Consider the following 11,399-nt stretch of genomic DNA (forward strand, 5'->3'; position numbering starts at 1 on the left):
CTCCATAGAGTCAGAGAGTTCTATGACCTCTTTTGTAAAGCTATAGGAGATTAGGAAAAGAGAGAGATCAAATTCCTTGCCCCAGGTAATACAGATGGCAGAATCAGAATTTTTTTGTTGCTTTTTTCAAGGCAAATCGACTAAAGTGAATTGTCCAAGGTCATGAGCCTGGTAATTAGTAAGTGTCTGAGGTCAAATTTGAACTCAGGTCCTTCTGAATCTAGGGCCAGTGCTCTAGCCACTGTGCAATCTAGCCTAGCCACCTCCTAAATCAGAATTTAAGGGTAGAATCTAAATCCAACACTATTTACTGGAGTGTGAGCTCCATGACACCAGGACATGTTCCTTTGATGTTATCCAAGGGAATAAAACATTCAGTGAATGAATATAAGTGTTTCAAAGATAAAATAAAGGAGAAAAAGTATGCCAAAGGGCAAAGGGGAATATAAACTTTTTTTCATGGTTCAGAGGGTAAAAGAATGAAACACAGACAAGCAAAAGAAGAAAGATTTGGATATTTGCAGCAACAGTAGTGGCAATGACAAAAACCATAACTATTAGAATATAATCTCAGAAACCAGGGTTCGTTATGTAGTGTTAAAAATAATTTGTGACTTCTTGAGGGTTGTGAAGCACTTTGAATATATTAGGTTGAGTCACAGAATCCATTTAAGGAACCATCTCCCCTTTCATGTTGGGGAAAACCTAAGTTAAGTGAGATTATTTGGGTTACTTGGTTTAATTTAATTAATATTCAGGGTTGGATAGAGATAAGAATGCGTGTATTTGGATATATTTATATTTAGATAAATGTATGCAAATATGTATATATGTATATAAATACACACATCTTCTAACTTTTAATCCAGGACTGTTTGACTACATTTTGCTTCAAGAAGTAAGTTGGCTCCATTGGTGTAATAAAATGAGAAATAATCTAGATAATGAGCTTGAAGTTTAGAGAGAATGTGGGAAAACTGAGATATTAATACACTATTGATGGGCTTGTGAACTTATTCAATCATTCTGGAGAGAAACTTGGAACTATGTCCCAAGAGCAATAAAACTAATCATACCCTTTGCCCCAGCAATACTGTTACTATGTTTGTATCCAAAAGAAATCTAAAAAATGGAAAAAAGTACCACATGTTTCAAAATATTTAAAGGAATCGGAAATTGAGTAGATGACAATCAATTGGGAAACGACTGAACAAGTTTTGATACATGAATGTTATGGAGTACTATTGTTCTATAAGAAATCATGGGTGGTCAGACTTTAGAGAATCATGGAAAGAATTACATGAACTGATGCTGTGTGAAAGCAGAATCAAGAGAACATTGTAAACCTTTACAACAACATTTTGAATAGCTCAACTATGATAGATGAAATTACTTTTAACAGTTGAGACATCTAGCACAACCCTGAGAGACCAGCTATAACAATAGTATTCACATTCAGAGGTACAAAAAGATGGAACCTGAATGTATACTATATTTACTATTTTAAAACTCATGTTTTCCCTTCCTATCTTATGATTTTCTTTCCTTCCCCTAGTCATAATTCTTCTTCTTCTTCAAAATGGCTAATATGTAATTAAGTTAAACACAAACGTCCATGTACAACTTATACCAGACAGTTCACTGCCCTGGGGATGGGGGAGGGAAAGGAGAGTTGTAGTAAAATGTGTAACTCATAAATTTGTAAATGGATGAATTTTGAAAAATTGCCATATCATATAATTAGAAAAGGAAAACAAAATATTGATCAAGAAATAAAAAAAATAATCTTGGGGGGGGGTGGAAAAAAAGAGATTGAATCAAAAAGTTACCATAACTTGGTGACATCCTGTTGCAGAGTATTCAGGCAGTTGGAAAACTGACATAAACAATAATAAATACTCTTGTCTTTCCATAGCATGTGTCCAAGATGTCATAAAGACCTCAGATTGAAAAACCTGATAAACACTAGCTATTCCTGTCATTCATATGGGGACATATGAGAACATCAGCAGTTATCTCGAAAGCCTTGCTAAAATTTCTTAAGTTTTGGTAGGGTAGAGATGGAGAGAAAACAAACTGAGAATGTTAAGGGTTCAGATGATGTCTTTGTGACTACTTGAGTTTGAAAAAATGATGCAAAAGGTAAGGTGGGTTTAAAAAGGAGGTACAGTCTAGGAAGAGAATTTGAATTTCTGTCCCCAGACTTTAAATATGAAGATGATGAACTCCTTTAGGGGTTGCAATACACCTATCATGAGCTGATAAAAAACATTCAAAAGTCTTGAGACTCAGCACCAAATAGCTCTCACATTGCTCAAACTGATAACTATAGAATTCAGTTCTGTTTCTACTTTGTTTTATGTTTTTAATTCCCAGCAGTATTTTTTTGTTAGCATGTTTGTTGGAAATTTATGAAATATTACTTAGACACCTTCATTTTGCATATGAGGAAATTAGCTATTTAGATGCAAAGTGACATGTCCAAGGTAATTTATTTGGAGATAACTTTGATTAATCATGCAATTAGATCACCCTAGTTTATTTTCACAACTCATCTGTAAAATGTTTCTATATAATTAAAAAATTAAAAAATAAAACATTAATAAGTGTTTCTTAAACAGACATTTTGTTCCAAGCACCAATACAAAATATAGATAAGGTATGGCTATGAAGCTTAAGGAATTTTCCTATCTGGGGAAAATAAATTGACACATATGAAATAATTAAATATTGACAATATATAAAATTAAATGTTAAAATCCAGGGAATATACATAGAAATGAGTTCCTAGAAGTTAAAATATTTACCTAGATTTTTTTCAAGAATCAGGAAACTGATATCACTTTGAGATAACTGCTATGATTTTTTAAATTAATAAAGCAGTATTTTAATAATTTTATTTTTTCTCTCTTATTAGATGGATCAAAAGTGCTGTACTAATAAAAATTTAGTATCACCTTCTGTTGCAGGAAAAAATAAACACAAATCACTTTGACATCAATCAGTATGCTATGTGTGTGAGGTATTTGGGAAAGTAATATATAGTATGCAACAGTTCCTCTCTCCTCTAGATTTTCTGAATTATCTTGTGTCTTAGGAATACACAGTTTATATATAACACTGCAGGATAGCAAGGAGCTTTCCACATTTCACACTTGTAAAATGAATTTCAGTAAAAAAGGAATGGAAGATTTCCAATGTGACAAATTGTGAGACTCTTTTCCAGTGAGTAGAAACCAATTATTTCTCTTGAGATCTACTTGAGCTGCTTACACATCATTTTGTGGTTTTGGACAAATAATGTGCCAAATGTTTGAGAATTTCTTCTGTCATAAATTCTTTATAGCTATTAATTCCTTTTTGTCAAAGTTGGAGGTCTTGAAAACTGCCATATCTTTACAAAGGACATTTCCTGTGCTTTGTGGCATTTCTGGCCCATACCATTGTTAGTACCTAAATTTTCTAAAAAAACATATTTTAAATATAAAATTTCTATAAAATAATAAAAGTTAAATAAAGTATTAAATCAACATTGATTATTGAATATTTGAAAGATTTTATGATTGTCTCTAAAACACTGTCTTTTAAACACATCTTAGCAGTTTATGTTGCATGCCTTTATTATAACAGTTAAACAGAACGACAGCTTTAGTTAAGAATATAAGCAAATAAATGCATCCTTCATTTAGATTCCAAATTCATTCATTTTTTTTGGAGTTGATATTCTTATGGTTCATTTGCATGTTTGAAAAATGACTGTGAATTTGGTGATTACTGAAGAATCAGACAAATATTGAAAATTATCAGATTTAACTATTTGTAAAACCTCTGTAGTAAGTGGGAGAAACAAACAACTTTATCAGAGCATTTGAATTGCCCTACTCGTGACTTTGACACTTTAGTATACTTTTGGAAAATATTTCAGAAATTTGTTCATAATAGAGTTGGGAATCCTGTATAATAAATGTATTCTTTCAGAGTTATATGACAACACTAAACTAACTGGATTTATTTCATTGGTAGTGAGAATTTCAGAAAGAAAGAATGTGTGTGTGTGTGTGTGTGTGTGTGTGTGTGTGTGTGTGTGTGAGATGTGTATGTATATACATGAGATTGTATGTAGGTAATGGCATAACCCATCCTTTAGTCATAAGAGGGAGTAGTCATTATTATATGTCCAAAATACATATAATTATAATTATAATTTTTACCCAGCTAGACAATTATTAAGTGTCTGAGGCTAGATTCAAATTCTAGTCCTTCTGACTCCCAGGCCAGTCTCTATATACTGCACCACCTAGATACCCCATATTTTTTCTCTTTTGCACTATTTTTAAGAAAACATTGTTTCATTGAAGAATGGTGAAGGCATGAAGGCATATATAACTGAAGATAGAGAACTGAGTAGAAAAGGGTGAGTTGCCAGATACCTCTGTTAGCCTGATGATCTGGGATCTAGGGAAGTCTGAGAAAGGAGCACTTGAACACAGGTGTATGAAAGAAGGGAAAGGTTTTGAACCAAAATGGAAACTCAACCTATTTATTAACTAAACTTTATTATCTGTAGTGTGAAGACAAAATAATGAGGAAAGAATATAAAAGCAAATGAAGCTGGTGAATTTGCTTAATAAAAGTAAAGAAGTATTATGTATTCTCCTTAAAGCTTTTTTTGTTCCCCCATTGTTTTTTGGTGTTAAATAGCAATGGCAACAACAACAAAACTCAACCTATGATTGAATATCAATTTTTATATCAGTTTGTAGAACTCTTAGCTGTTGGAAATAGGTCAAATACAAAAAGAATATGTTGAGACAGGGACCATCCAAATTCTTTAAGGAAAAATGATGTAAATAGTATTAGAGGTATGCAACTTAGGAAAGGAAACTGAAAGCTCTGGAAAGGAATATTTCTAGAGAATCTGAGAGAATAAGTTTTTAATAAATCCAAAGAAAGTAAAACTTAAGGTGAAGAAGATGAACAAAGTTAAAACATGAAGTGCAAGGTATGATCTGTTAGACCTTTAATGAAAAGATGGAAGGGGATATCCCTTATAAAGCTAGGTTATCTGTATCATAAGGCAAGATTTATGGTAAAAGGTTTTAGAATGGTTGAGTAAACTACCTGGTCTGTCAAATCTAGTTTCTCAGATCCAGTTACTATTGATGAGAAACTAGAACTGGAACAAACATCCAAGACAGAAGTAGGCTAACTGACTCTGGGACTGGAAGATGGGTTGAGAATAACACAAGACTTTTTTTTCTTTAATCAGTTCAATCAAGTAGCAGAGAAATCAAGGAAGTAAAAGTCTAAATTTTAGGATAAGGCATTACTAAAATTTTTCAAAATTATGTTTGCCAGGTTTAATCCATAACTTTCTTGCAACATTTACTAGGAGTATAGGACTGAAATTGCCTTAGAAGATTTGTATTACAAGAGAGGAGGTAACTGAGGTACACATAAAGATAATTGACTTGCCAATGCTAACACAAGTAGTAAGCTGCAGAAGCAGGATTTGAAACCATGTTTTCATATGTCATATCTGGAGTTTCCACAGTATTATGTGGTCTCCTTAAAGCTATGTTGATGTTGCTGTTGTTCCTATTGTTGTTTTTTTGGTGTTAAACAACAATAGCACAACAACAAAGCTCAACATATGATTTGTTGAGGTGAGAGAGGCAAAGAGAGAAGAGAAAAGCCTGCATATCAATTGGTAAAAATTCCTAGCTATTGGAAAATGCTGTGGAAGAAAAATGTTACAAGGAAATCAGGGAGAGAGTCAATTAAGCCTTGAGTCCTGATTCTGAACTTGAAAAAACAAGGTGTCTGCTTTGATTCAGGAAATCATTGTACTTAAGAGCATGTGTCTTAATTCTTTTTTTTTTTTTTGCAAGGCAATGGGGTTAAGTGGCTTGCCCAAGGTCACACAGCTAGGTAATTATTAAGTGCCTGAGGCCAGATTTGAACTCAGGTACTCCTGACTCCAGGGCCGGTGTTCTATCCAAAGTGCCACCTAGCAGACCCTGTCTTAATTCTTTTAAAAAAGATAACAGACCTCTTCCTCCAATCCTCTTTACTTTTATACCTTTTAAACTTTACAGTTATTAAAACAACACTAGATCCCAAAACTTTCCCCATTTAGATTACAAGATTCTATTCCTACAAATCTATCACTTCCTTACTGATACTTAACTACATATTATTTTTTTATCCTATCTTTTACTATTGCTGCCCTTCTAGTCCCTGTTCTACTCATTCTTTAGTTTAATTGTCTTAAAATAAGGAAACAAAACAAAACAAAACAAAATTTCTCTCACAGACTGTCTGAAAATGAAATGGACCGTCTTAGGAAGTAGTGTATTCTACATTGCTAGAAGTATTCTAATAGAAGACAATATGTATTTGCTGTGGAAGACTTTCCTGTTGAGAAATATTTTGTATTCAATGGCCTCTGAGTTTCTTTCCAACACTAATATTTCTTTTACTTTCATTCTTTCCTGCTTTCTTTCCCTCTTCTCCCCCCTTCCTTCCTTCCTTCCTGCCTTCCTTCAAGCTATGTTGATGTTGTTCCTATTGTGTTGTTTTTTAGTGTTAAACAATAGTTTTTCTTTCTTTCTTTCTTTCTTTCTTTCTTTCTTTCTTTCTTTCTTTCTTTCTTTCTTTCTTTCTTTCTTTCAGTTATAGCAAAATATTAGTGATATACTCCATAATTCTTCAATTTAATAAAATATTAGATTTCAATTAATTTATTACACTTCTACTTTCTCTGCTCAGGACATCAGACAGTAAAAACTTTCTATGAATAGTGAAGAACCCATGCCTAGGCATATATTCCCAGGATATCATTGACAAAAATTTCTCTTTCTCACATTATGTAATAATACATGTATATATACTATGCATATTTTATATGCTATTTACATTGTATGTATATTGAATGAATTTTGCATGTGCATTAATAATATATTATATAGTTTATATGTATATATGTCATACTTGTAGTAGTTGTAGTCCTGATAGTAGTGGTAGTGGTAGTAGTAGTAGTAGTAGTAGTAGTAGTAGTAAAATTGGTAGTAGTAGTAGCAGCAACAGCAGCAGCAGCAGCAGTAGTAGTAGTAATAGTGGTAGTGAAAGTAGTAGTAGTAGTAGTAGCAGTAGTAGTAGTGGTGGTAGTAGTAGTAGTAATAGTAGTAATAATAGTAGTTAGTAGTAGTAGTAGTAATAGTAATAGTAGTAGTAATAATAGTAGTTAGTAGTGGTGGTGGTAGTAGTAGCAGTACTTAGTAGTAGTAAAGTAGTAGTAGAAATAGTAGTAGCTGTGGTGGTAGTAGTAGTAATAGTAGTAGTAGTAGTAGTTAGTAGTAGTAGTAGTAGTAGTAAAGTAGTCATAGTAGTGCAACTAGGTGGCACAGTAGATAAAGTGCTAGACCTGAAATCAGGAATTCTCATTTTCTTGAGTTCAATTCAAACTACAGACACTTACAATATATATGACCCTGTGCAAATCATTTAAAACTCTTTGCCTCAGTTTTCTATCTTGAAAGTGAACTGGAAAAAAACCATATCACTTCAGTTTCTCTGTTAAAAAATCTTCAAATGGGGTGAAGAAGAGTTGGACAAGACTGAACAACAGCACAACAGCAGTAGCAAAGTAATAATGGCAACAACAGTAAGAGCAGTGACAAAGAAATGAAAACAATGGCAATGTCCATGGGTTGAGGAATGGCTAAAGAAACTGTAATGAATGGATATAAAAGAGATATAAAGTGAATCATGGAAAAACTTATATGAACTGGTGCATGACAAAACTTACATGAACTTATGAAAAGTGTATTATATAACATAACTGTAACAGCATAATTCATATTGAATATTGTTGCATTATAAAGAACAGACTTTATTCCTAAAATGAAAGAAAACAGCTCTCTCTGCTCCTTTAAAATGATGAGCCTCAAGAATAGTGGTACTTTACATATAATATCAAATCTGTTTTCAATATAATTTTTTAGTCAAATTACCTTTCCCTACATTAATTAAAAAAAGTTTGTGTTTAAGGATAGTTCTTTTGTAGCAGGAGGGGGAAGGATATAGGAGATAATTATCAATACTTACATTACAAAAGTTATCAATATTACATTTAAGCAAGTGTACTATGTGGCTATGAAGTTGCTTTTTTAAGGAAAATTAGGGAATTATATCAATTATATCAATTATAAATTCATAGTAATCCTTCAGCAGTGATCACTGATATTCATCTATTTCAATCATTATCCATTCCTAATTTTGATCCCCTGTTTATCCCAAACATTTTCTCAAAACTCAAGTTCTGCTTATTCCCTTCTTGCTGTTAACCTGACAACCTTGCTTCTCCTTGACTAAGACACAGAATGCTTCTCCCAACTTCTTTCTCAAATATTTTGAAGTTTCTAAAATCTTTATCTTACCTGTTTACAACTTTGTCCATAATATTTCTCAATCATTTTATATAAAGAAATTAATATTCTCCTTGGGAAAAGATTCTTTTCTTTTACCTTTGATATCATTCCTACTATCATTCATCACTGCTCTTTTTCATTGTCATCAGATTCCTTTCATTACATTTTCCTGCTGTGATTGAATTTCATCATTGGAAATGATCCCAGAGGCCATCTGATCCAACTCATGCCTGTTTAGAGATTTCTTCTAAAAATATACTCAACAAAAGAACATTATATCTCCTTTTTAAGAATTTTAGTCCTAAGTATGAGTTATCTCCTTAAGCAACCCATTCTTTCTCTACCCTTCTCCCTTTTTGGATAGTTACAATTGTTTAAAATTATTCTTTTTTTCTTTCTTTATATCTGTTTCCTGAATCCCATAGGATTCATCCAATGTGGAAATTCTCTCCCCTGATGTGAAGGAGTTTCTTATGAGAAATTGAGCCTTGAAGAATCACCTAGGCATGAGAGGTTATGTGACAAACCCATGTTCATGAAGTTGGTATGCATCAGAAGATTTGAACTAAAGACTATGAAGAACTTCTCTATATGCTGTCTGAAACTTGATTTTGTTATGCAAAAATCCATCTTCCTATAGTTTCAAATAATCATAGAATTGAAAGAGACTTCATATCTGTTCTATTGAATAGGAAGATTTTTTTAGATCCATTGATCTTCATCTCCAATTTTCCTAAAATTTTTTAATGTTTGAAGACAAAAATAATTTCCTCATTAAGCCTTGTATTCTAAAGTTTATAGTTCTATATCTACATAAATATGTATATGTGTGAATATAAATATAATATACATGTTTTATACACAAAAACATAATGCATGTACAGTTATAAGGACATGTGATAACCTATATAAGCACATAAACATGTATACCTATAAATGCAGATACTTATCTGTGTATATGTAGATGACTGTGTGTATATTCACACGCACACACACACATGCACACACACACACACACACACACACACACACACACACACACACACACATAAGCTTCAGAGTTGGAATTCAAACCCAGGTATTGTGTTTCCAAATCCAGTTTTCTTTTTATACTATGCCATGTTCCCTATAACCTTCTCTGATTTGTTAGAATTTGGTCTTCCATATGATGGTATGTAAAATTTAATAATTTACTTCAGATGTGATTTAACCAAGAGGAGTACAATTGATTTATAACCCCTTTCATTCAACTTATTTATTTTATCTATGATGGTATTCTTTCTAATCAATTAATTCTCTTCCTCTTAGCTGCAATTTCCACTGTCTCCTGATTTTATTTACTGTGAGATGTTAACAGGGATATGCTTCAATTCCCTCAGCACTATATCTACCCATTGATTAATTCATTCACTGGAAAGTATCTCACATTTAAAGAATCATTAATTATATTATACATTTGTGACTCTTTGTTTACTTCATTGCAACTTTGGCTGATATTTTTTCTTTTTTTCATAAATTTCTATTAAAAATATTGCTTTCTTTTAAAAATGATTGTTTTATGTCACCTTCACATTCCCCAGAATTCTACTTCTCCCTCTTTCCATTAAGTGATCTCTTATCAAAGTAAAAAAATAAAGAAAAATACAACAAAAACATGCAAATATATGCAGTGTTCTTTATTTGTGGACCTCCTACCACTAATATCACACATGATGGTCCTGCTTGCTCTTTGTAGTTCTACAACATTTATTTTCCATTGTTTTGTAGATTTTGGTTTTTCCTTTTAAATTGTTACAGTCTATATATGAATTCTTGAATTTTCTTGTTTTATTTTGCATCACTTCCTACATACCTTTACATGGTTCTCTTCATTCTTCATGCTTGTCATTTCTTATCACACAAAAATTTTGCATTATATTTGTTCATTCCACTCTCCATCTGCAGCTCTCCCTGTTTCAAGATACCTCTTTCAGGATAAACTCATCACTTCTAATCTCATTACCATGCTGTAAACTGAAGCCTTGTATTCCACATAAGTTATTCTTCTCTCCTCTCTGATTGGAGATTTGGAAGGTAGATTACAAAATTCCTTTTAAAGCTTTACTTTATAGAGGAAAGAAGATGTTTCCAGATTCTCCTCTCTGCACCTTATAGCTCTCTATAGGCTTCAACTCCATGAAATAAGATTCCCCACCCCCACTTCCTAGATTCCTTTTGACTGTTGTTATCTATTAGATTGTAATTTATTTGAAGTTAGGGACTAACTTCATATTCCTTACCTGCATTCCAGTTCCTAGCACTATACCTTGCTAGGAATTTAATAGTGGAGCAACTTAAATATATTCTGAATTAATTGAGTGTACTATAGTTCATTTCTTGATTTCCCCAATTATTACTTTATTTTGAAAAAAACAAGTGCTACTCAAAATATTTTGGAATATATTCATTTCAGTTTGAAACAACAACAATAACCTGCCAAATACTAGGGATAAAAAATGAAGATACCAAAGCTAGTAATTGCCCTTAAGGTGGATGTAAATCTAATGGGGTGGAGACAATTTGCCAGCAAATATATACAAAGCAAACTCTAATCAAGATAAATAGCAAATCATTAAAAGAAGGAATTAAGAAGGACTTAGGAAGGCTTTCCATAGAAAGTGGTATTTTTGTTGCATCTTAAAGGAAATCAGGGAGGTTAGTAGTCAGATCAGATGAGGGAGAGAGCTCTTTTCTTGGGAGGGAGGGCATGGGTGGAGGGAGGAACAGGCTTGACCAGAGAAGAGGCTTTGAGTCAAGGATAGAGTGTCTTCCTTTTGTAATAGCTAGAAGACCAATGTCACTGAATGGAAGAGTATGTATCAGGGAAGAAGGTGTAAGAAGTTTGAAATGGTAGAATTGGTTTGTTATAAATGGCTTTTTAGACACTTTTGTCATTTTGTTTGCTAATTCCAAATTGCTTTCCACTTC

General features: G+C 32.5%; 1 long non-coding RNA gene across 3 annotated transcripts in view; it reads left to right on the forward strand.

Annotated features, from left to right (window-relative positions):
- LOC141491257 (uncharacterized) overlaps positions 1-11,107 on the forward strand; it is a 410,135-nt gene extending 399,028 nt beyond the window's left edge. For all 3 annotated transcript variants that reach the window (XR_012469541.1, XR_012469542.1, XR_012469543.1), the window contains one exon: positions 8,858-11,107. This is a non-coding gene — a long non-coding RNA (uncharacterized LOC141491257). The remainder of the gene's footprint in view (positions 1-8,857) is intronic.
- The last annotated feature ends 292 nt before the right edge of the window (positions 11,108-11,399 follow it).

This window comes from Macrotis lagotis, chromosome 6 (genome assembly GCF_037893015.1).
Source record: "Macrotis lagotis isolate mMagLag1 chromosome 6, bilby.v1.9.chrom.fasta, whole genome shotgun sequence".
In the NCBI taxonomy this organism is placed as follows: domain Eukaryota; kingdom Metazoa; phylum Chordata; class Mammalia; order Peramelemorphia; family Peramelidae; genus Macrotis; species Macrotis lagotis.